Source organism: Ambystoma mexicanum, chromosome 2p (assembly GCF_040938575.1).
Source record: "Ambystoma mexicanum isolate Mex_15411 chromosome 2p, UKY_AmexF1_1, whole genome shotgun sequence".
In the NCBI taxonomy this organism is placed as follows: Eukaryota; Metazoa; Chordata; class Amphibia; order Caudata; family Ambystomatidae; genus Ambystoma; species Ambystoma mexicanum.
Window position 1 is genome coordinate 712777979 of NC_090923.1, and position 25538 is coordinate 712803516.

General features: G+C 46.8%; 1 protein-coding gene across 1 annotated transcript in view; it reads right to left on the minus strand.

Annotated features, from left to right (window-relative positions):
• Positions 1–25538, minus strand: part of LOC138566703 (adenosine deaminase domain-containing protein 2-like) — a 1803535-nt gene that overhangs the window by 1012715 nt on the left and 765282 nt on the right. The gene's annotated exons all lie outside the window — the stretch shown is intronic.

Consider the following 25538-nt stretch of genomic DNA (forward strand, 5'->3'; position numbering starts at 1 on the left):
TCGGCATCTTCACCATCTCCTGCCAGTAAGCCTTCGGAAGCGTCTCTGGGCCATCCAGTAGACTGACCAGCTTACACGGGAGTCTTGCTTGGTAACCGCCGCCAGGTTGTGTAGTATTTCAAGTCCTTGTCACTCTCACACGCTTCGTACACTTGGCGTTCCCAGGTCTGAAGTGAGTACTGTACATTTGGCTCAGATACACACAGCCGCTACGTTGCCCTGCTGTGGTAACAAACTGTGCGGGTTTCTTCGATTGGGATGTCTTTTACTCAACTCTGCTGCTGCAGACTCAACACGACGACGAGACGTTCCCTGCTCTTCTGAACCTGCCAGCTACTGAAACTGACGCGGAGAAGCCTGGGTCTGCTTGCATCGGGGACCGGTGAGTAGCATAGCTAGGAACTGGTCGCCCTCCTGCAGGAGCCCATAGCTTTTCCCCGCTGTGTCAAAACGGCACCCTTTTCCGTACTCGCGCTCTGCTTCTACCCACAGTGGAGGCTGCGCTTGAGTCGCGGAACTTGTTCTTCTTCATTTGTGCACTAAACTGAACTGCCTGATTTCCCTCCAAGAGACTCCCCTTTTGCCCGTTGGCACCAGCGTGTGCAGGTACTTTTGAGCACAAGGCTCCACTCTTTGCAGGGCTCGGACTTCCTTTTAGTTAGGTGCCTCTGAAGGCGGACTGGGTCTAAGCATTATTTCGCACTGCCTGTTTTCCCTCCCTTTTAGGTGGACTACACATTTCGTGCATCTAACGCTTGAGACTTGTTGTATTTGTATATATATTATATTGGTATGGTATGTGTTGGTTTACTAGAGTCATATTGTGATTTCTCGCTACGGTCATTGTTTTAAAGGCCTTGGAATAAATGTGTATATATTTTTAATATAGCACCTGTTTGGAGTAGTTTGTAAGTGTCCTTGCTTTGTGTGCTCATTGCGGGCTTTCAGTCACCCTCACCCCTCTTGAGACCTAGTCTTGACCGCCGCGATCGCTACCTTGATTGGTCTGGCTCGTCCAGAGGTTACCCTGTTCCAAGTAATTAGGTTGGCCTTCTGAACTTCTGCGCCACCAGGACAGAGTTCAGAAATCCGTCTTAACAAAGCCTACGCAATTAGTTCATCTGTTTTGAGTTCCAGGTTTGCAATCCATGGTTTCCCTCCCCAGTCTGAGCTGATCATTGCTCCTAAGTATTTTGTGCTATTTACAATCTTGATTGGCTTATTTTGCAGAGACCATCTGAATGATTTTATTCTTGTTTGTGCCTTTTTGATTATTAAAATTTTGGATTTTTCGCCATTGATTTTTTGATTGTTTTCTTCGACGTAAAGCTGCAGTGCATCCAGCTTGCATTGCAAGCCTATTGCAGTTGTATCAAGCAGAATAAGGTAGCCTGCTTAAAGTAAATGTCCCACGACATTCCTGCTTATTCGTGGTGAACATGTTCTGTGTGGTTCTATCCAATCGTTGATATGAGTGATACCGAAATTGCACAAGATTGCAGCTAGGGGACATTCCTGCTTTAGGACTCTCTTGGTATTTATGGGTCTACTCAGTGTCCCTTGTTGGTCTAGTCAGACTTGCAGGGTTGTTTTGGTATTCAAGTCTATGATGGCTGCAAGAAGATCTTGGGGTCAACCCCTTAGCCTTAGTTTTTTCCAGAGAATTTCTCTGTGGACTATCGAATGCAGCGGCCATGTCAATGCATGCTAAGTATAGTTTTTGGCTCTCATTCCATGTTTTTATTTTCATCAATTTGAGTAGCAGTAGATCTAAGCCACAATCCACTTTCTTTTCAAAGCCCGCCTGTTGATGGTAAGTATTTCCACTGAATGTCAGCCTATCACAGAGTCTTTTTTGCAGGATCCCGGCATACAATTTGCCAAGAACATCTAGTACAGATATAGGGCGGTAATTATCTGGTTTTGCTCTATCCCCCTCACAAAGATAGGTACTATTACTGCTTTTCCCCAAGATTTTGGTATTTGTCTATGGAAATTAATCCTGTTAAAGAGTTCATAGCAAAAAGATGACCACAGTTCTGGATTTTGTTTTAGAATACGATTCGACAACCCGTCTGGGCCTGGAGCACCTGATGAGCTTGCTTTCTTAATTAATGTGAGGATTTCTTGTTCAGGTCTGATGTAATATGTTGCCTGTAGACTCCTCCAAAATGTAGCAGCCATTGTGCTTCTTGGATCGGATTGGTCTGTTCCAAGTCCTCTGTTGCTCAGTTGTTTATTTATCAGCATCCAGAAAAAAATTGCTATTTTTGTTCTCTATTGCCATTATCATTTGTTCAGCATCCTGCTGATACAGCTGCTCTCTATGTGCTTTGACCCAGTTTGGATATTTTGCTTTGATATACTTTATGTTAGTTTCACTGGATGTAAGCTCTTCTTCTTTAGGGCTCGCAGGTATCTTCCTAGTTTTTTCTTTTCTGCTAATTCCTGGTCTTACTGATGGTTTCTTGTTCTTATTACTTTCGCACCGTTTACTTTGTGTTCTCTGAAGCTGGTTAAACATGATTTGTACTCAACTCCCAACGTGGATGTTTCTTGCCATTTTTTTATTTATGACTTTACTTGTGGGAAGCACTTAGTTGCTATGCGTAATCGATTTAACCCATTGTTTACGCTCACTTTATGGAGCTACTTATAATCACCTTTGTTTTCAAGTGTGTTTTCATACATTTGAAGCTTGTAGGTTAGAATTAATTGACTGTAGTCACTCTTGGTTGAAGCTAAGATCTTCAGCAAGCTTATTTTTTTAAATGTAACAGTGTCCACAAAAAAGTAGTGTAAAGTTGCAGTGGCATTAAAGGAGGACCATGTAGTGGCCCCCAGTTTGTCACCCTTTACATTACCATTAACCAGATGGAGGTCTCATTTTTATTTTGTTCATCCATTTTCAAGCTGGAGTTTCAGGTGAGCATTTCAACCCCCTCCTCCCCTTATGCCCTGACCCACTTCTGCTGCCCTCCCCTCCCCATTTTTTCTTCCCCTTTTTTTAATACTTTCCCCGACTCCCTTTGCTGCACCTTTCTTCTTTAGTGTTTAATTAACTTTTCTGCGCATTCTAGCGCGCTCTCTCCCCTGCTCAGCCCCTTTCCCTGCAAGCAAGTCTTTCTCCTCTGCCCATTGCCCTCACCCCCCCCCCCCATTGGCCGCTGACCTCGCTACTGCGAGGCACATCACTGTGCTGGCAGCACCTGAACTCCATTTTGGAGCTGGAGTAAAGTTGCAGTGGCATTAAAGGATGACCATGTAGCGGCCCCCAGTTTGTCACCCTTTACATTACCATTAACCAGATGGAGGTCTCATTTTTATTTTGTTCATCCATTTTCAAGCTGGAGTTTCAGGTGAGCAATTCAACCCCCTCCTACCCTTATGCCTTGACCCCATTCTGCTGCCCTTTTCTTCCCCTCCGTTTTTTCTTTCTTCCTCTTTTTTATACTTTCGCCCGACCCCCTTTGCTGCACCTTTCTTCCTTTAGTGTTTAATTTACTTTTCTGAACATTCTAGCACGCTCTCTCCCCTGCTCAGCCCCCTTACCTGCAAGTCTTTCTCCCTTGCCCATAGCCCTCCCCCATTAGCCGCCGACCTAACTACTGCAAGGCACATCACTGTGCTCGTTCATTTCTCAGAGATAAGCAGGTGCCTGCAAAGGCACTACAATCATTTGCCCGGTTTTCTAGGGTTAATTTGCTGCAGTGCTCGGTTTGCATTGAGATTTTCCTCCTTTTCCCTGCTTCCGGACCAGGCCTGTTCCCTCCTACCTCCTCCAGCCCCACCCCCCACACCTCCGATTGGCCAATCGCTGCTCTAAACACACCATCCCAGGGCAGCCCTCTGTCCGTGTAGCCGTCAACCAACAGCAACAAAAAAAGTAAGTGTAGCATGGGTGGGGAGTAGAGCAATAACTACTCCAGAAAGCCGTGCCACTCTACATTACCTTACCTCTGAACATAGATTACCAGGTGAACATCACTCATACTTACATAGAACTGTGACCATTAACCTGTGTATCAAGACAGGATTGTAAATGTTGACTTCCGTTGCATCTAGACATATTTGTGAATGTTAGCAAGTTCAACACTTAAAACTGTGAATATTAGCATGTGCCACACTTAGATAGAATTGTGAACATTCGCTTGCATCACATCTAGATAGGATTTTGAATGTTAGCAAATGTCACACTTCGATAGAATTGTGAAACATTAGCCTGCGCCGGACCCAGATAAAATTGTAAATGATAGCAAGTGCCACACTTAGATAGAATTGTGAAGGTTAGCAAGTACCACACTTGGATAGAATTGTGAACATTAGCCTGCATTGCATTTAGATAGGACTGCGAATTATAGCAAGTACCGCCCTTAGAATGGCACATGTGAGCATGTGCCACACTTAGAATTATGAATATTAGCAAGTGCCACATTTAGATAGAATTGTGAAACATTAGCCTGCGTCGTATCTAGATAGGACTGATTGACTAGGCCCTCCCACCTCAACTACCCAGACAGATTCATCTTACTAATTAAATGACTAGCCTTGAACCATGCAGAACCCTAGTGGGAATCACATTGTCAAATGAATAACACTGTTCCTAGAGTCATTTGCCCTACTGTTATTCCAATTGTTGTATTGTAACACTGTATAAGATACTTGATAAGCTGTCTGTAACCTTTGCTGTGATACCTAAGGGTCTGGGCGTGTAACAAAATAAAATAAAAATAAGACTGAAGGTTAGCAAGTGCCACACTTAGCTAGAATTGTGAACATTAGCTTGCATCCCATCTAGATAGGATAGCAAGTACCACACTTAGATAGTATTGTGAACATTAGCCTGCGCCGGACCCAGACAGAATTGTAAATGATAGCAGGTACCACACTTAGATCTGTGAATTTTAGCATGTGACACACTTAGATACAATTGTAAATGTTAGCATTAGCCTGCGTCGCATCTAGATAGGATTGTGAATGAGGAGTGGATCAAATGGATGGAGCGGATGAAGGAAGTAAATCGAATGGATGTAGTGGATCGAATGGATGGAGTGAATTGAGTGGATGAGGTAGGTGTAATGGATGGAATTGGTATAATGGATGAAATTAGTGGAATTGTTTTGGAATGGATGAAATAGATGGAATTGGTGTAATGGATGAAATGGATGGAATAGATGGAGTGTAGGAAGTGGATGCATGTAATGGATAAGCTGGATGGAATGGATGGAACTGATGTAATGCATAAAACGGATGGAATGGATAGTATGGATAGAATAGATGGATGGGGTGAACGGAATGGATGGAGTGGATGGAGTTGATGAAACGGACAGAACGGATGAAACAGATAGAAATGGATGAAACAGATAGATATGGTTGGAGTGGGTGGAACCGATGGATTGTGGGCAGGGATGGAATGGACCGAATAGATGAAATGTATGGAATGGGTGGAGTGGATGGAATGGCTGGAATGGATGGAATGGAAAAAAAAGCATTGAGTGGATGAAATGGATGTAAATGGATGGAATTAATGGAGTACTCAATTGAACTGTGAACATTAACCTGCGCCAGACCCTGACAAGATTGTGAGCGTTGGCCTGAGTCGCTTCTGGATGGAGATGCAAATGTTGGCATGTCTCACACTTGGGTGGAGCTGTAAACATTAGCCTGAGTCGCATCTGGATATAAATATTAATGTAAATGTTAACACATTTATAACTGTGTACCCTGCCTTCCTGTTCCCATGCTGTTGCTATATATCCGTACCCCTCCCCCCGTCACTGTAAGCCCAGTCCCCTGTCTCTGTGTGTCTGTGTCGCTATGTTCCCTGCCATCCTGTTCACGTCCCTGGTCTCGGGCGCTTTAAACATAATCATCATATCACATCACTACGCTTACTCTCCACTATACACCATCATTCATGATTTATGATATGGTATGATATGGTATGGTATTTATAACACGCCTATACACAAGTGTTTCAAGGCGTGACGAGACAAGGGAGGGGGAACAGAGGGAAGACAGACAACGATCTTACTAGGCCAGGTGTCAGTCAGATCGAGCAAGTGCAGGGGAAAGGGAGGAGTGGTTAGGGAAAGTGCAGTACATAGGCTAATAAATAACAAGATGAATAAAAGAACGGCCAGCTGGTGGCAAGTGCAGGGTGAGTGCAGACAAAGTGCAGGTGGGGGGACTGTAGGGATACAGAAACAGTCCTCAGGTGCAGGGGTTGCCAGGGAGGCAGTGCAGGTGTGCAACTGGCAGGGCATGGGCCCGCGATCAGACTGGTGGCCACAGCTATACCCCTAATTAATTTGGTCTAGCTGTTCACATACGAATACTACCCCATGAACTCCTCATCACCCATATAAAACGCAGCTAGCCAAGCACATTCCAGCCTAGTCGCTCACATATGTGTCCTTCAGGCCTAATGCAGTCAGAGCCCAGTCTGTATGTCCACACGCCAGACTGCACACATTCAACTGATATCTCCAGCACCACACCCAACGCTAGGATGCAGCCACCACCAGGCAATTACATCAGCTGCACACATCTGGTGCACCCACGCACCCTATGACACTATCTCTCTCTACTGACCAGAACAGTTTCCTGCATTGCTGTTATTTGGATAAGGGGTGATGGTGTCAAGGTACGGATCACTTGGCCATTTAGACTTTTTTATAATCGTCAATAGACCAGTCGATGGTCTCCCCTTCTCCCCCTTATATGCTTTGTTTAAGTAGCATGTGAATCCATCCATGATTGGCATTTGAGTTAACCAACGTTCTTGTAAGCATACGATTTCTGATGTCAAGAGGTCTTTGTTTATTTTAACAAGAAGATGGTGGAAGCTTCTGGTATTCCAAGAGGCAATCAAAGACCTATGCTCTGGGTGGCAGGAGATCTATTTTTTATTCAACGCTGTAAGTGATGAAGGTAGCCATTCCCAGGAGCTTGTATCTATTTTCGGCTTTACTAAGTCTGGTCTGGAGTCTTTACAGGCATCATATGAATCCAATTGACCTTTTATGATAATTCGCAATGCGTTTGGACCCCGCAATACAGCGGGGGAAAATCTAATGGGTCTGGCAGAAAGTTCATCTTCTTGCGTAGCCAAGTTCTCAGGAATTAGTAGAGGTGCAATGGCCTTCATCTCTGTTACTCTTTTAGTGCATACTTTTTTTTCTTCATCAATGTCTAAATGTGTGTCAAAGCCCAATATCCTAAGGTCTTCTTCTGCAGAAATTATCAAGTTTGCGACTGCCTTGGAACCGAGATGTACACATATGCGGTCAGTTTTGGATTTGTCTGGGAAGGCAACTATTTTAATGTCCTCGGGTTGAATTACACAGTTGTGGTACAGAGTGTAGGAGCCTCATCAAATTTGATCAAATCAGGATACGGCCATCTTTGGCCTTTAATATGCGCTCTATTGTGAGCTTGTGCACTTCAGGTGTTTTTTGCGCTGAATTCTTAGATGGACCACTACCTTGTAGCCCTGATTGTTTTTTTTTTTTCACGATTCCGATCTGCCTTGATTGAGTGCTTACAATCTGTTCCAAGTCCAATTTTGAGTTCTCTAACATTGCGGCCAGAACTTGTTGTGATCTCTTCTCATTAATCTATTTTGCTTCCAATTATTCATGTTTGTCTTGAAGCGTTGAAAATTGAGTTTGACTTCGCTCCGGGAGATCTATTACAGTCTGCGCCCCGCTTGCTACCTGACCTCCAGTATAGGATGCTTCACTATGAGCTTCAGTGAAGCTTTCATCTTCGTAAACAGAGAGCAACAATAAAGGGTCCGATTCTCTCTCAATGGAAGGACTTTTGTCAGATTCATGTGGTTTCGAATGGTTTATGAATTGCCTATCACTATTATGCAATTTTACTAGCTCTTCTAAAGGGAACGTTTTTGTCGTTTGTATTGTTTGTGAATTGAGTCGTGGTTGTTCTCCCAGTGGTTTCTAATTTGAAATAAACTGGCGTACTCCATCGTTAACTGTTACTTTGGGCATCGGTAGATTTTGTTGTTTTCTTAATTTGCGGGTCTCCAGTTTTCCTTCTTGCTCCTAGGTCTTTTCCATTTCGTTCCATATGTTTATCTTGATCGAATAGGGCGAACAGTTCCTGTGGTTGTTTAATTGCTTGCGATGCATCTGGTCTCGTTTCGCCCCGATTGTTGAGGTTCCCTCAGTGGCAACTCTATTGGCTCAAAGTACTTGATATGTTGCCTCCCGAAAATGTCAAGTCCTTGTTTGGAGATTGAATTTTAGTTTCCATAATTTTTACCACAGGTGGCTTGGTAAGTGGCCCATTTGCTGCTCTGCATGTTGTGGAGGGACTGGCTTTATGTTCGGTGCCCGTGTCCAAAATCAGGGGCTCACTTTAAAAAAAAAAATTATTCTGGTTTTAGCAGATTTACAATCTCGTTGAGGCCATTGGAAAAGGCTCTTTTATATTCACGTGCATCCTCCATAAAGTCTATTAAGGATTTTAAAATGACGTTTTCTGAGTCCTTCTCTCAGGCTCTTCGTTCTTTAGTTGCATCGATATAGGCCTCAATATATATCAATCAATTTAGATTGCAAGAGCGGAAGTAAGGTGGTCTGATCCTTATAGTTTTCATGTAATGCCTCATATAATTTGAGGAAGGGAGCTAACGTAATTGTCAGCACAGATTCTACCACTGTTTGCAAATTAGCATTCAACTCTGCTTGTGAGAGGAATTCATTTTCTTGCTTGTTTTGGGACCATTGATAGTGTCTTGCATTTCTGCTGCCTTTGGTAGGCCGTTAAATGTGAGTTTAGGACATCGCTGCATGCACTCAGCGTCCTGACTTTCCGAGTCGTCTGTATTGGATATGCACGAGCATTCCAGATCATTAATTTTTTTAATCAACTGTGTGGAGATTTCGGCTTGTTGATTCGAGCTTGCGTGTAGGCTTTGGTCTAGTGGTGGATTCAGTAGATAACTAGACTCTTTTGCACCAATTCTAACTTTTTTCCAGGAGCCATTTGCATTGTTGATTTGTTGGTTTCTACTTCGCCTATGGCTCATTTTTCTCTTCGGCCATTTGGCATAGATGTGTCATTCGGACATTACGAACTAGAGGGTACCTCTCCTTGTTGATCTTTACGGTTATCCGGCACCGGAAGGGCTCATTTTGCGATCTCTCTTTTACTACAACCGCAAGCTCTTTTGTTCCCAAAGCTTCTTTTGTGCTCTCTTGTCCATTTGTCACCTGGGCCGCGCCATTTGGATCGTCTGTTTCTACTATCCTGTGGTGGCTCATAGACTCTATGGGGTGCAACCACTTGGTCACACTGTCCTGAGGACATTATTATTTTATTGTCTAATAATTCTCGCCAATTTTGCGAGTCTAATGGAACTGATTCCACAGCTCTTTGAGGTATGTTTTTTTTTAATGTTTATTTTGTGAGCGCTTACTTTAAGTTGCTCCTTTGGCCTGAAATGCCATCTTATTTATTTCAGGTCCGACAAAGATTTTGTCCGCATCTTTTGTTTAATTCATGTTACTTTCGGATGGTTCGACGTGTTGGCTTTTGCAGGTATAATGTTCTCTGATGATTTCATGCTATATGCTAATTGCTGTTCCGTCCGTTGTTTTCATGATTTCCTGTGACTGCTCCATGGTACGTGGCGTGTGTATTGGTATTGCCACTGACTTTTCAGAAGATTCGATAGGCTTGGTTAAGGTTCGCTCAGGTAAAGTCTCTGCAAAATAGCCTACTGCATCCTGATTAATGGGCGAGTCTACAAAGAGAAGTCTACTTCCTTCTCACCGTCCCTCTCACCATCACCTCCACCCCTCCTGTGCCCCCTCCCGCTTCCGTTCCTTCCAGCTCCTTGCCCCCCTGCACTGGAACTCCTTACCTCTCTCTATCCGCTCTATTCCTTCCTTCTCCTCATTCCGCACAACCCTTAAATCTCTCCTTCTCCATTCCCCACCATGAAACCCCTTCCCGCTCCAGCCCCCCCTCCTTCCTACCTCTCTCCCTCCCTCCCTCCTCCCCACGCCCATCCTTTTCCCCTTCCCTCCCTCTTCTCCTCCTCCCCCTCCCTCTCAGTTCTACTGCTTTGCTTCCCCTCTTCCCTCCAGTTTAATTGCTCTTCTCACCGTTTTGTTAGACTGATTCATTATTGTATGTTGCTTCCACTGTTATTGTTTTTTGTACCATGTTGTTCTGATGTTCAGCGCTTTGGCGTAAGGCGCTTTATAAATAAAATAAAATACAAATACAGTATTTATGTCACCATATGTAGATTCAATGTCATGCGTTTTTGGGAGTTTAGCCCCTGTTGCAGTACTAGTCACTTGCTGAACAGATACAACCCTTCGTCTGTTGGGTCTGCATCTTTGTCAGCGTTACTTTTATTTGTGCCGCACAACCCACCCCTCGCAGCCCCGTGATTCCAGAAAACATCAACAGCATCAGGAACAGCCCCACATGCCCGTCCAAGCTCCAGCGACAGATGCGCGGAGCCGCCGCAACCACCGAGGTGAATAAGGTGGGGGTGGGGGGGCTGACGCAGAAGTAAATTTGGTAGCTGACGTACCTTTAGTGCAGTTCCGGGGGACGGCGCTTGGATCTCCATGAGAATCCTGGGTGGTCTGGTTGTTCGTACACGTTGTGAGCTCGTCCATGACCTGAATTGTGGAATTCAGTAAGAGTCATTCTGAATTGTTTATATTGCTCCCGGCACAGAAAGAATTCATGCACAATGCCTCTCCTGAGCCTTCGGAAGCCGTGCTTGTTAGTTTAGTGCAGCTTCGTGTTCTAAGCGCAGGGTTGAAGGCATTGGGGCCCATTCTAGCCTCAGGAACCCTTCTGCGAACACTCTGCCAACACTCCGCGGAGGCCTCCGCAGAGGCCTCCGCGTCCTAGTGTGGCTTTTGTAGAAAGGCACCTCCTTCAGTAGAGAGGAAAAAAAATACTCAGGATACCAGCAAGGTTGGAAGAAACAATCCACTGTGTGTGTCAAGCTGCCACAACACTGTTTGCCGTTTGCATCTTTGTTTGGAAGGAGAGATAAGCAGACACAGAAATCGAAATCCGAATTTGATGGGAGATCGTCTTGACTCTCTTTGGAACTTTGGAATTAAGTGAGCATGCTCCGCCGGACTTGACTTTCCGATTTAGTTTGAAATCCGATTTGTTTGAAATAGTTTGTTTTGAAATGTGCGCAAATACTTGCCAGGCTAGAGAAACTTGTTTAAAGATGCCTGAAGTTTGTTTGGAAACTCATACATGTTGTGAGGCTTTGTTTGTTGAGAATAAACCCAGAGGGTTAGAAAATGAAATAGTGTGTCTGTACCTTAGTGGACTTAAGAGCAATAAGGGATAGGGTTAGCAATACATTAGAGAACTGGGATGTAATCCCAGAATCAGTGCATGAGATAGGGGTTACCCAGGAGGAGAAGAAGTTCTCTAGGGTAGACTCAAGTGTGATAGATGGTATGTCACGAGAATGTTCCATTGACAGTTCAGTGGTTCAAGATATTGCCATGTCAGTGAAACAGAATGTTTTGTCAGAAATATGTCCGATGTGAGAGCAAGTACCCATTAAAGTTGGTTCCTTAGCAGAGAAATGTCACTTGCAGACATCCAATTATGAAGAGAAATTATTAGGAGAGCATGTGTTGAGAGAAATGTACACAATGATTCAGTGCAGTACTAATGATGTATACTTGACAATGTTACAGCAGAAAAATGCTTCTACATAGTAGTTAGCATTGCATTCTGATCTGATGGAGAGAGGTGAAACAGTGAAAATATATGACATCAATTGTAATAGCAACATTTTGCCAGTTTATAGAAAGGGTGACAATGTTTTGACCAACAGTTCTGAAATATATTTAGAAGACAAATTGACCAGTATGATTCCTGCACAGGGAATATGCTTTGCTGTGCAGGACGCATCAACCTTTTCTGGAATGACAAGAGGATACACAGAGTACTAGCTTTTATAGTAGAATGCTTAGAGTACAGGTTGATAAATTAGAGTTGCCAGAATATTGCACATTGTTACTATTATGCCAGAATGGCACTGTTAGTTTATTGAAGGATCTTGCAAATGCAGGAGAGAAGGTTTCTTTGAATGAGTACTGTCTTGTCAACCTGAGGACGGCTACGTAGGTTTCCTCTTGTTGAAGAAGGGTATGAGAATGGCTATAGAGATTGCTATAGATAGAAGACATGTTGCATCACAATTGCCATGGGATGCTTATTGTCAGAAAGAGAACACTTTTGTCACACTGAATACAGCTTTGTGTTATTCTGCAATGATTTCGAATTATGTGAAGAGGTATGTTGTGTTTCTATATGTGAAAGATGGATGTGCTTTAGTTCCATTGGGTCAGGTTAGCTATGTACTACCTGAATGTCTTAGAGCAGTTGCTTCACAGAGTTGACATCAGCTTGAATTATGACAGGTCTTTCGACAGTACACATTGAATGGGAATGGCCAGACACAGATTCGAGCATTGCTGTCTCAGAGACTAGAACAGGTTACAACTTGAAAGCATTGTGAAGACCAGTGTAATGGGAAATTAATGGCTTTGCCTTGTTTGAAAACAGCTTTGCCGATATATGTCAAACTCTGATACTGTACTTTTTTTCCTTGATTTCTTGAGTTACATCTGATGCGGGGAAGACTGGCCTACGCGTACAGACTGGCATACTGACCTGTTGACCCAGACTGACTGACAAGTGTACATCCGTGCCAAGAGAGCAATGTTACCGTACAGCAGCAAAATCTGTGGAATGCCGTTGAGTCCTTGAAGTTTGAATAAGATATCCGTGCTGCTTTGAAAAGTACACAGATGAAGCTTGCTGGCTGATTTCCAGGTTGACCGAGATTTGCCTCGTGGAAATCCCTGCACAGCTATATGTTTTTCCCTGCTGTTTTGATCACAATTCCATTATGCGAGCTGTTTGCATAGAAGGCGAGAATTTGGAAATATTTTGACTTTGCCCGAATGGGTGAAGGAGGGGTTGGGGCTGACGTATCGAACATACGTTCCCCGGTGCTTTGTTTTCATTGAGAGAAATATTGACCCATGTTTGGAGCAACATGAGGGTCCATTGAAATCCGCATTTCTGCATTTTTCTGCGTTATTCAGAATAACTGTGCGAGAGTGCTGCCATGATACAATCGGTATGAAAGGATAGATGAGGGTGAGACTTTTATGGAGATGAGGGAGAGTCAGGAAAGTGCCTTTGCAGAATAAGAATTTGTGCGGCACCCACATGAAACCAACAATTTGTTTGCTCCATTCTGCCCGAAGATGCTTGCTTGAATGCAGGGGCAGTGAGCAGATGATTTGAATCCCATGAATGATCTTACGTCTAGAGCCTATGTCGGTGAGGCTTCTTGATAGACTCTGATGAATGTCCACATGTTATGCTGGACACTGGAACTATGCTATGCCCATGTATGGGTTGTGAAGAGGTGAGACTATGCAACAGTTTTGCCACAAGGAATGATCAGGTGCATAGGAGGCCATTTGTCAGCTAGAGACACATGTTACACTTGTCACTTACTAATGACTGTGGAAGTACTAAGAACTGTCTCTTGTGTACAAGAGAATGAATAACATCAGAGAAAACCGATTACCCATGTCCATAAATCACTTGCTATGCTATGTTTCTTTTTGAGTAGACATGCTTGACTGAATACACACGCTTGAATAGACGTATGCATTATGAGCACTAGGATGAGATATCCTGCCATTTGCTATTTACACAAATTGCTATGCATCGTTTAGAACAATGTTTTAAGGTTATTAGAATGAATGCACCACGTTTTGTTCACTATTGCAGTGCTTGCAGTGATCATTAGGATGATGCCAATGTATACAATACTAGAGCTTGCTTAGTTTCTACGCTATGAACATGTTTCCAGAGATATGTAATTTATGGTAGATTGCCAAGGTCTTGTCTTACCAGAACACTACTAATAGAGTGTCACTGTGCTTGTTCAATGGAATTACTGTCCCAGTAGCACTATTGAAATATCCATGTTATTGCTTGAGTATGACTGAAGTATTTAGCTACACTATTTGCTTGTTTCTTAGCCATGTTTTGATCTGACACTACATGTGTAAGTATTAGCATTCTGAAATGGAATATTGCATGATAAAAAGGCTTGTTTGTGAAGGAACAAGTTACTGACCTGTAACTGTTGTTCTCCAGCAGGGGTCTGGCATGGATTCACATGCTCATGAATATTCCGTCAGGCTGGAAATCCTCGTTATAGAAAGTTTCAGTTGCCAGTTTCTGAACTGTCTTTCTCCTAATAACCAATCACTGGTCTCTGGGTCATACTGCCCCCAGCCAATGACTGCCCTCTACCTAAGCCCCTCCTCTGGCAGTCATCTTCAGATTTGGTAGCATGTAAAGTGACAGAAGGACCAAAAGAAGATCAGCAAAGGGGTAGGCGGGAGGGAGGGTTCACATGTGAATCCATGCCAGACCCATGCAGGAGAAAAACAGTTACAGGTAAGTAACTTGTTCCTTCTCCAGCATGGGGTCTGGCATGGATTCACATGCTCATGAATACAAGAATACATAGCAGTACACACATGCACAACCACGGGCGGTAGCAAGGCTAAGCATTAAGCATTTCAACAACTCAACATTAAGCACCTCTTACCTCCTCACCAGGCTCACCTTCAAGCAAACAGGTTGCGCAACAATGCTTGGCCAACTCTGGACACCTCCCTGGAATCCCGGTGGTCGACGCAGTAGAATTTCATGAAGGTATGCGTCAACCTCCACGTAGCAGCCCTGCAGATGTCCAGCAGGCACACACCAGACAGGAATGCCGTAGTTGCAGCGATCTCTCTGGTCGAATGGGCTCTCAGACGGCCAGGCAACGGTCGGTTTGCCAACTGTTAACAGTGCATGATGCAGCCAGAGAGCCACCTGGAAATGGAAGCCTTGTAGAGGGCCTCCTCTTGGTTCACAGATCCAAAGTTCACAAACAGCTGTGATGTCTTCCCGAAAAATCTTCGGGCAGTCCACGTAGAACTTCAGTGTTCTAGCCACATCTAGCGAGTGCAAAATCCTCTCAGCTGGCGACGAAGGCAACGGGAAGAAAACAGGTAACACCAAGGGCTCGTTGAGATGGAAGTCCCACGGCACCTTGGGCATGAAGGAGGGGTGCGTTCTGAGCATGACCCTCGTTGCATGGAAAGTCAAATATGGAGGCTTACAGGAGAGGGCCTGGTTCTCTCCCACTCGTCGTGCGGAGGTGATGGCCACCAGGAACGCCATCTTCCACGATAGGAATTTCAGAGGTGCTGAATGCAGCGGCTCGAACGGTGGACCCATGTGCCTAGAGCTCCCACGCCGGGGCCAGAGCCTTCCCCGGCGGGAACTAGAGGGAAAGTAATTTCATGAACTCCTTAACCAAGCGATGCGACCACAGCGGCGATCGTCCCGGAGTTCTAGTTTAGCGGGAGATAGCCACCAGATGGATCTTGATAGAGGTGTGCGCCAGCCCCACTTGGCCAGCGACAGCAACTACAGCAGCACTTGAGGGGCCGTAATCCGTAGAGGGTTTACCTTCTGTGCATGGCACCAGACGGTGAACCTCTTCCATTTATGTCTGTAGCACTTGAGCGTCGAAGAAGCCCTGGCCTTGGCAAGTACCTCCTTGCAGTCTGCCAAGATCTCGTATCATCCAAACTCTAGCGCTGCAGGAGCCAGGCCTCCAGGTTCAGCGACCCTGGGTCGTGGTGCAGAATTGCACCTCTTTCCCTGGCGAGAAGATCTGCTTCTGCCGGAAGTTTGACTGGAGGGGACGCTGGCATGTCCAGAAGGTCCGGGTACCATATCTGCCTCGACCACGCAGGTGCGACGAGGATCATCCTGCACTGGCACCGTCTGAGTTGACTGATAAGTCGCAGAAGCAATGGCAACGGTGGGAACGCATAGAGAAACAGGCCGTCCCAGGGGAATGAGAACGCATCCCCCATGCTCCCTGGCTGGGGAAGCCTGCTGGTGAACCTCCGGCACTTGGTGTTCGTCACTGTCGCAAACAGATCGATCTGGGGATTGCCCATCCTAGAAACAGCAGCTCCACCTGATCCTGCCGAAGCTCCCACTCGTGGCAAGAGCGCAGCTCCCTGCTGAGTGAGTCGGCGACAGTGTTCTTCACTCCTGCCAGATAAAAGGGTACCAGGAACATCCTTTGGGCGACGCCCAGTACCATAGGTCCTGCGCTTCCTTGGAGAGAGCTGGGGATCTGGTGCCCCCCTGCTTCCGAATGTAGAACATCGTGGTGGTGCCATCAGTGAAGACCTGCACCACCTTGCCCTTAAGGGACGGAAGGAATGACTTGAGGGCCCAAAACACAGTCCGGAGCTCCAGGACGTTGATGTGCAACGACTTCTCCTGCGGGAGTCAAAGGCCTCTTGCATGGAGGTTTCCAGTGTGTGTGCCCCATCCCTCCAGGGAGGCTTCCGTCATCACCGTCTGCTGATGCGCTGGGGTCTGAATGTCTGGGCCCGCCACGAGATGCGCGCAGACCCCCCACCATCGAATCGCTCGACTGAATGTCTCGTTGAGGGCGATCTTGTCCTCTAAGCTTCCTGCCACTTGCATCCAACGGGCGTCGAGGAACTCCTGCAGCGCCCGCAGCCTGCACAGCCGCACGAGGTAGATGCATGACATCATGCCGAGTAGAGACTTGATGGACCTCACCCTGGCAACTTCCATGGTCAACAGCCGTTGTACCTTTTCCAGGATGGCTTTTATCCTTTCTTCCGACGGTGCGGCTAGGCGTGCCACCGTGTTGAGTCTCGCTCCCAGGAACTGAGCGTCCTGCGATGGCTCCAAGCAGGACTTCGCATAGTTTATTGAGAACCCCTGTTCCGTGAGCAGGTGGACGGTCCTCGCTGTGTGCCCGACAGCGAGTTCCATTGACTTCACTCGGATGAGCCAATCGTTCAGGTAGGGGTAGACGTGGATCCCATGCAGGCACAGCCGTGCTGCCACCGGTGCCAGGCACTTGGTGAAGATCCTTGGGGCCGACTTCAGACCGAAGGGGAGGGCCTTGAATTGGTAGTGCCGCCCTTGGACCACAAAGTGCAGAAACCTCCGATGCCCTTTGTGTATGGGGATGTGGAAGTAGGCATCCTCTAAGTCCAACGACAACAGGAAGTCTCTGTTAGGGAGAATCTTCATAAATGGCCGATTTCCCTTACCTAATGAGTCCCTCAGCAGCTTTGCTGAATTTCTAGGATTTATTTTTCTCACCTGGTAAGAGTGCGCCTTTTTACCCACTCTTACATGTGTTTTGCTGTGTGCGTTTTCACTTGTTGTGTGATCTTGAGCACTGGAGCCTCACCTACTCCATGGCCTCTTATTTTTCATGTGTGTTGCACAGCACCTTCAGTGCAGTGACACAGGGTTATTTTTGAGACTTCCCACTGACTTCATTTTCTGGGGCTGACTACTGTCCCCCAGAAAAGGTAAAGTTGCCATTAACTTTACTTTAGTCACTTAACCACAGACCCAGTACACACCATCTTACATGGAGTATTGGAAAGGGTTAATTCCTATCCTTTTTTGTCTGTGTCTCTTGGAGCATTGTTTCACTCCCTTTACATTAAGACTTGGCTGGTGGCAGTGGTAACTACCCTAACTTTTCTACCGCGGTTATCTTATATAACCATGGTATTGTTTCAGGCTATTATGTTAGCCTCAAACATAAACCCGCTTGACCAAATACATTTTATTTTGGCTCTGGCTGGGTTTATTTGCCATTTCTTTTTGTTAAAGTCTTTCTCGTGTTTTTCTCTGCGTGCCAAACCGGGGATGATTCCTTTGGCCGCCGTCTTTTTGCGGGCTTCTGCACAGAAGCCCTCCTTAAGGCACCTGAAAGTCTAGGTAGGTAGGATGTGAGGGAGGGATCTTCGGACCCCTGCCATGGATTCCCTTGGTAAACCAAGTTGCAATCCTGTTTGATTAGCTGAGGGGACTGTCCTTGCCAGGACAGCCACCCTGCTGTGTGATTGACAGCCAGGCTGTATGAATGGGGGAAAACTGCATAAAAAGCAGGTCTCTAGGACTGAAAAAACAGAGTCGCCACTGGAACGAAAGAACCAACGAGGAGCGGGCGGCAGAATAGAACACCTACGACGACTGAACCGCCCGGTGAAGCCCTGCTGCAGGTCCGAATCTCCAGAATCCAACGACAGAAGATCCTCCAGGAAACATCTTCACTTGAGCTGGTGGGACCAACCAGTTCACCCAAACTGCAAGCCAGGAACCCTCCTCTGGTCGAATTCGCTGTACAGAGCTACAGTGGGCCGGATAGCCAAGGTCAGACCCTGCTTGGGTTTTAAGGAGCGCACCTTGTATTCGTTGTTTTGCTATGCTGCTGGTTTTTTTCCCTGGGTTAGGCAGGACCCTCCAGTCTTCCTACTTCTTGTCAGTCTGACAGTTTCTTCAGGAACCATGAGCCTGCAGGAACTACCAGGGCCGTCCACCTCAACTACAGCTTCCTCTCCGTTTTAAGGTAATGTTCAAATCCGGTTGCTCGTTTCGTTCAACCGCTGTGAGTGTTTCAAATCTTTTTCCAATCCGAGGGCTTGTCCTTCTCTTTGAACTACCTGTTCTATCAACCAACCTCATCTGGAAACCGTGCCACGAACTTTACCGCAAACTACCCTGAACTGTGTGATCTTGAGCAAAAGACTTTTGACCCATTGACTTTGGCCCTAAGCCTTTTCTACCTGATTCTCTGTAGTTCCTCTTGTTCAATTGAGTACTTACCTGCTGGTTTGATTTAATTTCTAATAACTTTGTCTTTCCCTCCCTTTTAAACTTGCTCCCACTTCATTTCGTGAGCTTAACTTGTCTGGAATTTAAGGGAAGTGTTGTGGTGTATTAACAGTGTGAGATTTAGACTACTTATAATAATGTAATGTTATACAACTGAAGAGTGAAATAAATGTATATTCTTTTACTTGAAAACCTTGAGTCAGTGTTTGCTTGAATCATAGTAATTGCTGCCCTTTGTGTAACTATCACTTACTCTTGAGATAAGTCTGGCTTCTCAGCCATCGCTACCACTTTACTGTCTAGTACAGGCTTGTAACAAAAGTGAATTTGTACTGTCACTTGTAGTCTTAATTGTGTGTGGTGTTCTCAAAGGGTACTGCATATAATTCTGCCTAACAGTCTCCCTCCTCTGGCAGACCCAATCCCAACATATAATAATTTTTGACTTTGGGATATAAAAACAACTAATTTAATTTGTTTCATCACAATTGTACAGCAAGAACAGTTTATTATTAATACAATCGTTTTTTCAATTCAAAACTTTCACTTGTTTAGATTTCATTTGTACTCCAAAAGTGACAAAGAACAAATTTATGTTAACGTTCACCATTAAGTGTTCTTATTTTCTTAATGACTCTATACTCAAAATTTGTATGCACCATTTATATCACTGATTTTATATGTTTTCACATGCTAGACTTCACCATGTATGTTACTCTTGTTTCTTTAATATAAAGTTTTTACTTTGTAATTTCCATAATGTTTATGCCTCATTTTGAAGGAGTGACTTTACTTTTTACCGCATGTAATATCTATAAAATATACTAGCTATTTAGGTTTTGGACCAGATGAATAATTCTAATTCATTTATACCCCATATGGGCCACCCCTTGATACACCAGGACCTTGTTTTGTAGTAAATACAGATGTTTTTTCATAAACAGTCTCCCTCCTCCAGCTGTCCCAGTACGTGCTGAAGGGTGACCATCCGGAACTTCTGGGATTTTATGTATTTGTTGAGGCGGCAGAGATCTAAGATGGGCCGCCAACCGCCGGTCTTCTTTCAGGCGAGGAAGTACTGAGAGTACACTCCGGAGCCACGTCCCCAAGAGGATCCGGGCTCTATGGTGCCCTTTCTCAGCATTGCTCGTACCTCTAGAAGTAGTTGTGGAATGTAATTTTCATTCCTGGCCACAGGTGGAAAATGGGGACACTTCCTTTGGAACTCCATGGTGTGTCCGTGGGCCAGAGCATCCAGCAACCAACTGTCGGTGGAGATGGACTTCCACACGCCAACGAAGTTCGCCAGCCGGCCTCCCACCGGGGTGCTCGGGTGGGGGCCCGACGTCACGGCCGGTTGAGTCCTGCTTCGCGGAGGCCTTACCACCTTGGGCCCCTCGGCGACAACGAAGATGTCCTCCGGCCTTGCTGCGGCCTCTGTAAGCTTCCTGGGACAAGAGCGGGCCGCTTGACGGTAAGAAGAGCCGCCACCGAATCTTTTGGAGGCACCCTGAGACTTGCCTCCTGCGGACCGAAAGGACGGCTGTCGTTGCAGGAGAGTACCCAAGGCACGGGCCGTCTCGGTGTCTGCCTTGATGGCCTGCAGTGACTCATCCACTGTCTTCCCGAGCAAGTTGTCCCCATCGAAGGGCATGTCCAGTACCCTCGTCTGTATGTCCTGACGGAAGTCTGTGGCCCTGAACCAACCACGCCGGCAAAGGCAAACGCCGTTGCCCCTCTGGCAGAAGCCGGTGTCAGCGATGTCCATGGCCACCGTGATGGCATGGTCAGAAGCCACCTCGCGTTCTTGCAAGATTTCAAGGGGCTTCGCCCTCTTGTCATCTGGGAGGAAGTCCCTGAAGGGGGCGATTTTAAACCACAGCTCCCTATCGTAGCGGGCCACGATCGCGAGAGCGTTGGCCACCTTAATGGTCGTCGCTGCCAACCAGATGACCTGACGTCCCATGGGGTCCAGCTTCTTCCCCTCTCCGTCCCGTGAGGAAGTAGAAGTCGATGCCGTCGACCCTGACGATTTCTTCCTGGCCGCCGCGGAAACCAAGTTCGGGGACAGCTGCGCTCTGAGGCACAACGGTACAGAGTCTGGTACCCGGTACTACTTTTCGTACCAGTCTCTCTTCGCCGTGGCCGAGGACGGGTTCTTCAGCAGGGATAGACCTTTGTCCCAGATTGCATCCAAAAGCGGTACCGAGAGCACAGTTTTCCTCTTGGCCTCTCGTCGCTGATAAAGGAACCCCTCCTTCTGCTCTTCGCGGCGCAGCTGAAAAAGCTCTGAAGCCCTAGCGATCATGGCGTGGAACAAGCCAATTTCGTCGGGCGGTGAAGCCCGGGCTGGAGGCGATGGGAGGTCTGTTGCGTCGTCGCCGCCGTCGTCTGTCACAGTATCGATCTCGTCCCTCGGTGGAGGGGATGGAGGTGAAGGATGACAGGGTGGGGGAGGATGGACTCGCCTCTGCTTGGATGGTGGCTCCTCTGATGGTCCAGGCGCCGCTGGATCTCCTGCCGGGGGCAAAGGCAGCCTTTTCATTATTTGAGAGCACAGGGTGTGCAGGGCCAGTAAGATGTCCTCCGATCTATCTGTCGGGTGGTGGCAGCGGTTGTGACGGGAGTGCCAGCAGCAGCGTGGTGTCCTCTGGTTCCTCATCGTTCTGCCGCTCCTCGTCTGTTCCCTCGTCCGCCGCGTTGGGTTCCTTCCTGTAGGACTTGACCTCGACGAATCTCTTGTCAAGGAGAGCAACGATGCCCGCAAGCTCGTCCTCGGATGATGTATCTGAGTCCGGTAGGGCTACCGTGCCCCCCCTTCTCGGCCAGGAGTTTCACGGGGGTCTTTTCAATGGGCAGGAAAGATGATTACCTCAGCGTAGGCAGGAAAACTCTTGGCTTGGGGGTCGTCTCCACTGGCTACCACTCCCTCAATCGAAGCCTTAGCCTGGTGAACCCGGGCCTTCACGCCCTTAGGCACGTCTGAGGCCTTCACCATAGGGGGAGGGTCAACAACTCGCTCCCCCTTGGCTTTCTCCATCGGAGTCGCCTGGGCCTTCTCCTGAAGCTTACCCGTGTTCTCCGATTTTCGTCGAGGTGGAGCGTTGGCTCGTGGTTGACAGCGTCAGCGATGCTCCGCCCAGCCAGGCAGCCGCGAAGCCTGTACCAACGGTGCTCCCGGTGCCCACGGACTGACAGTGCTTTGCCTTATGTTGGGCCCCTGTCGCCGGAGCGCCCTCAAAGGTCTTAGAAGACCGCTCAGATTTCTTGGGAGAAGTACGTTGCATGCGCTAACCTGCCCGCCGGGCTCTTCGCCTCCAGTCAGTCAGCGAGATGCTTGTGACAGTCGATCATGGTATGGACGGACATGTCCTTGCAGAACGCACAGGCCTCCTCCATGTGCGATTTGTCCGAGTGCAGGCAGTAGAGGCACCAGGAGTGCCCATCCTTCTTGAAGACGTTCTGTAGTCCACATCCTGGCCAGATCCTAAACAGGTGGATCGAACGGGTGTCAAGTCTCTTGTCTTCGGCCATGTCCACGCGGGGTAGGCCTCAAAGGTCTTCCGGAATCCTCCAAGAGGGGAAATTCAACGAAAATTTGCCCTTGAGAACTCTTTGAAAAAAACATAATACACAGTAAAAGCTCGAGAGCCAAGCACGAGGACTCCCACACTTGAACGTGCGGTAAAAATCTGAAGATGGCTGCTAGAAGAAGGGCTTAGGTAGAGGGCAGTCATTGGCTGGGGGCAGTATGAGCCAGAGACCAGTGATTGGTTATTAGGAGAAAGACAGTTCAGAAATGAAACTGAAACTGATTTTTTCTTTACTGAGGATTCCCAGCTGACAACGGGGAATATTCATGAGTATGTGAATCCATGCCAGACCCCATGCTGGAGAAGAACAAGTTACTTACCAACTAACGTTCTTTCGACTGGATGTTCCTCCCACGTATTCCTCATCTTGTAATAATTTGTTTTGCCAGCTTCACTGCATCGGAAATAAAATTTGGCAGAGGGCGCTGTGCTCGAGGTCGTGGCGTCGAATGTCCCTCGACGGGCTCCATACTGTGTCGACGTCACCGATGGTATAAATGGCTCGAGCCGCGCCCGTTGACTTCAGTTCTGTTTTTTTTAGGAAATACTCGTGGAACATTTAGGCATATGCTGCAACTGATAGGCCCATTGTGAGAGGAAATTGTAAGAAAATGTAAACTATACTGCGGGGTAGGCTGGGAGGGTCAATGAGGAATACGTGGGAGGAACATCCAGTCGAAAGAACGTTACAGTTGGTAAGTAACTTGTTCTTCGAAAGGATTGTGTCCTCCCACGTATTCCTCATCTTGTGATAGATTCCCATAGCAGTGACCAATTTGGAGGTGGGAGTGCTAGTTTTTGTTTTCATGTACAGAGTGAAGTACTGCTCTGGCAAAAAGATGAAGGTATGCATGGATGCCCATGTTGCAGCTGAGCAAATATCTTTTGCAGGGACTCCCCTCTTCAAAGCCGCAGAAGTAGCCATTCCCCTTGTGGAGTGAGCACGTAATCTGGTGGATCTTTTCCTGTTAATCTGTAGCATTCCAATATAGCTAGAATAATCCAGCGGGATATGGTTTGTTGTGTCACCGCTAACCCAATTTACGACCTGTGTATCCCACAAAAAGTTGGTTGTCTTGACGTAATTTTGACATTCTTTAAATGTAAAAACAGAGTCCTCTTGGGGTCCAGCCTATGTAACCTCTCCTCGTCTTTTCCCAAATGAGGAGGAGGATAGAATGTTAGTATAACAATTTTCTGCGACAAATGGAAGTCGGAAACTACTTTCGGTAAGAAAGATGGTTTTACTTTCAGAATCACTTTGTCTTCATAAAAAGTGGTGTATGGAGGTTTACATGAGAGAGCCTGTAGTTCACTAGCCCTGCGGGCTGATGTTAATGCCACAAGGACAGTTTTTAGCGTTAAAAGCCTCAATGGACAGGAGTGCACAGGCTCAAATGGTATACATGTTAGGAATTTAAGAACTAAATTCAAATCCCAGGTTGGAACATGAAATGATCTTGATGGATATACATTTGTAAGTCCTTTTAAGAACTGTATTATTAGTGGTATTTTAAAGTAAGAGACCTCTTCCGAGGAGCGCTTAAAAATGGACAGCGCAGCAAGGTATCCTTTGATTGTTCCGATCTGGAGCCCCAGATTGGCTAGATGTAACAGGAACGAAAGCACCATTGGTGTGCCACATTAAAAAGGGTCCACATCTCTATCCTTGCACCAGTTACTGAATTTATTCCAACGACACGGGTACAAAGGTTTTGTTGCTGGCCTCCTGGCCGAAAGCAAAATCTCCATTACATCATCCGGAAGATCCCAATCCTTGTATCTCAACCTCTCAGGAACCATGCATGAAGGTTGAGTGTGTTGACCTCTGGATGGAGAACACAACCATCCTCTTGCGAGAGAAGATCCTCTCTTTGTGGAAGATAATTGGAGGGCAGATGGACATGTCAAGAAGGTCCGGGTACCACGTCCTCCTGGCCCAATCCGGGGCAATTAGGATCATGCTTTTCCTGAACTTTCTCAACCTCCTGATTACTTGAGGAATCACAGGGACTGGAGGAAACGTGTACAGCAGGGGAAAATCCCAATCCACTACGAATGAGTCTCCTAGAGCTCCTCTCAGAGGAAATTCCCTTGAGCAATACTGATCGCACTTCCGGTTTACCGAGGTTGCGAACAGATCCACTTGAGGAGTTCCCCAAAGGGCGAAGATCTCTAGAAGGACTTCCTGAGCTAACTCCCACTCGTGGGAGACTGTGCTCTGCCTGCTCAGAGCGTCTGCCGCCGTGTTCTGCTCTCCGGCTGGGTGAACTGCCGATAGAGAGATTCCTTCTTGTATTGCCCAGAACCAGAGCTGCATCGCCTCTCTGCACAGAGGTAGAGATCCTACGCCTCCTCTGTTGTTGAGGTAGTACATGGCCACTGTGTTGTCTGTCATTATCAGGACATTCTTTCTCTGTACGGAGGGCAGGAAGGCCTTCAGAGCTAGTCTGATTGCCCTCAGCTCCAAAAGGTTGATGTGTAGTCTGGACTCCGATGGAGACCAACGTCCGCTGATTGTCAGATCGTTGGTGTGTGCTCCCCACCCCGTGAGTAAGGCATCCGTCACTACTGTTATCTCTGGCCATGGTTGCCAAAAAGATTCTCCCTTGAGGATGTTGTTGTTGCAAGCCCACCATGATAGATCCTGAGCAACTGCTCTCGGGACTTGCAGAAGATCTGACATATTCCCCGAGAATTGGGACCACTGAGTTCTGAGGGCCCATTGGACGGATCTCATTCTCAGTCTGGCCTCTGGCACCAGAAAAATGCAGATGCCATGAGGCCGAGCAACCTCAGGAAACCGAAGGCTGGATCTGCTGGATGTGGAGAGCTCTCACCTCGGGCGGCGAGGCTTTCCCAGAGGAAGTGTCCAAGACTTCTCCGATAAATTGGAGTTGTTGGGATGGTACCATGTGGGACTTCTTGAAATTGAGGGAGAAGCCCAGGTTGTGGAGGAAGTGGCAGGTGATCGACAGGTGTTCCTGAGCTTCTTCTGGAGAACGTGCTCCGATTAACCAGTCGTCCAGGTAGGGATATACGTGAATCCCCCCTCTCCTGAGACTCGCTGCCACTACCGCCATCAGTTTGGTGAAAACCCTCGGGCGGAGGTCAGCCCGAATGGCAGAACTC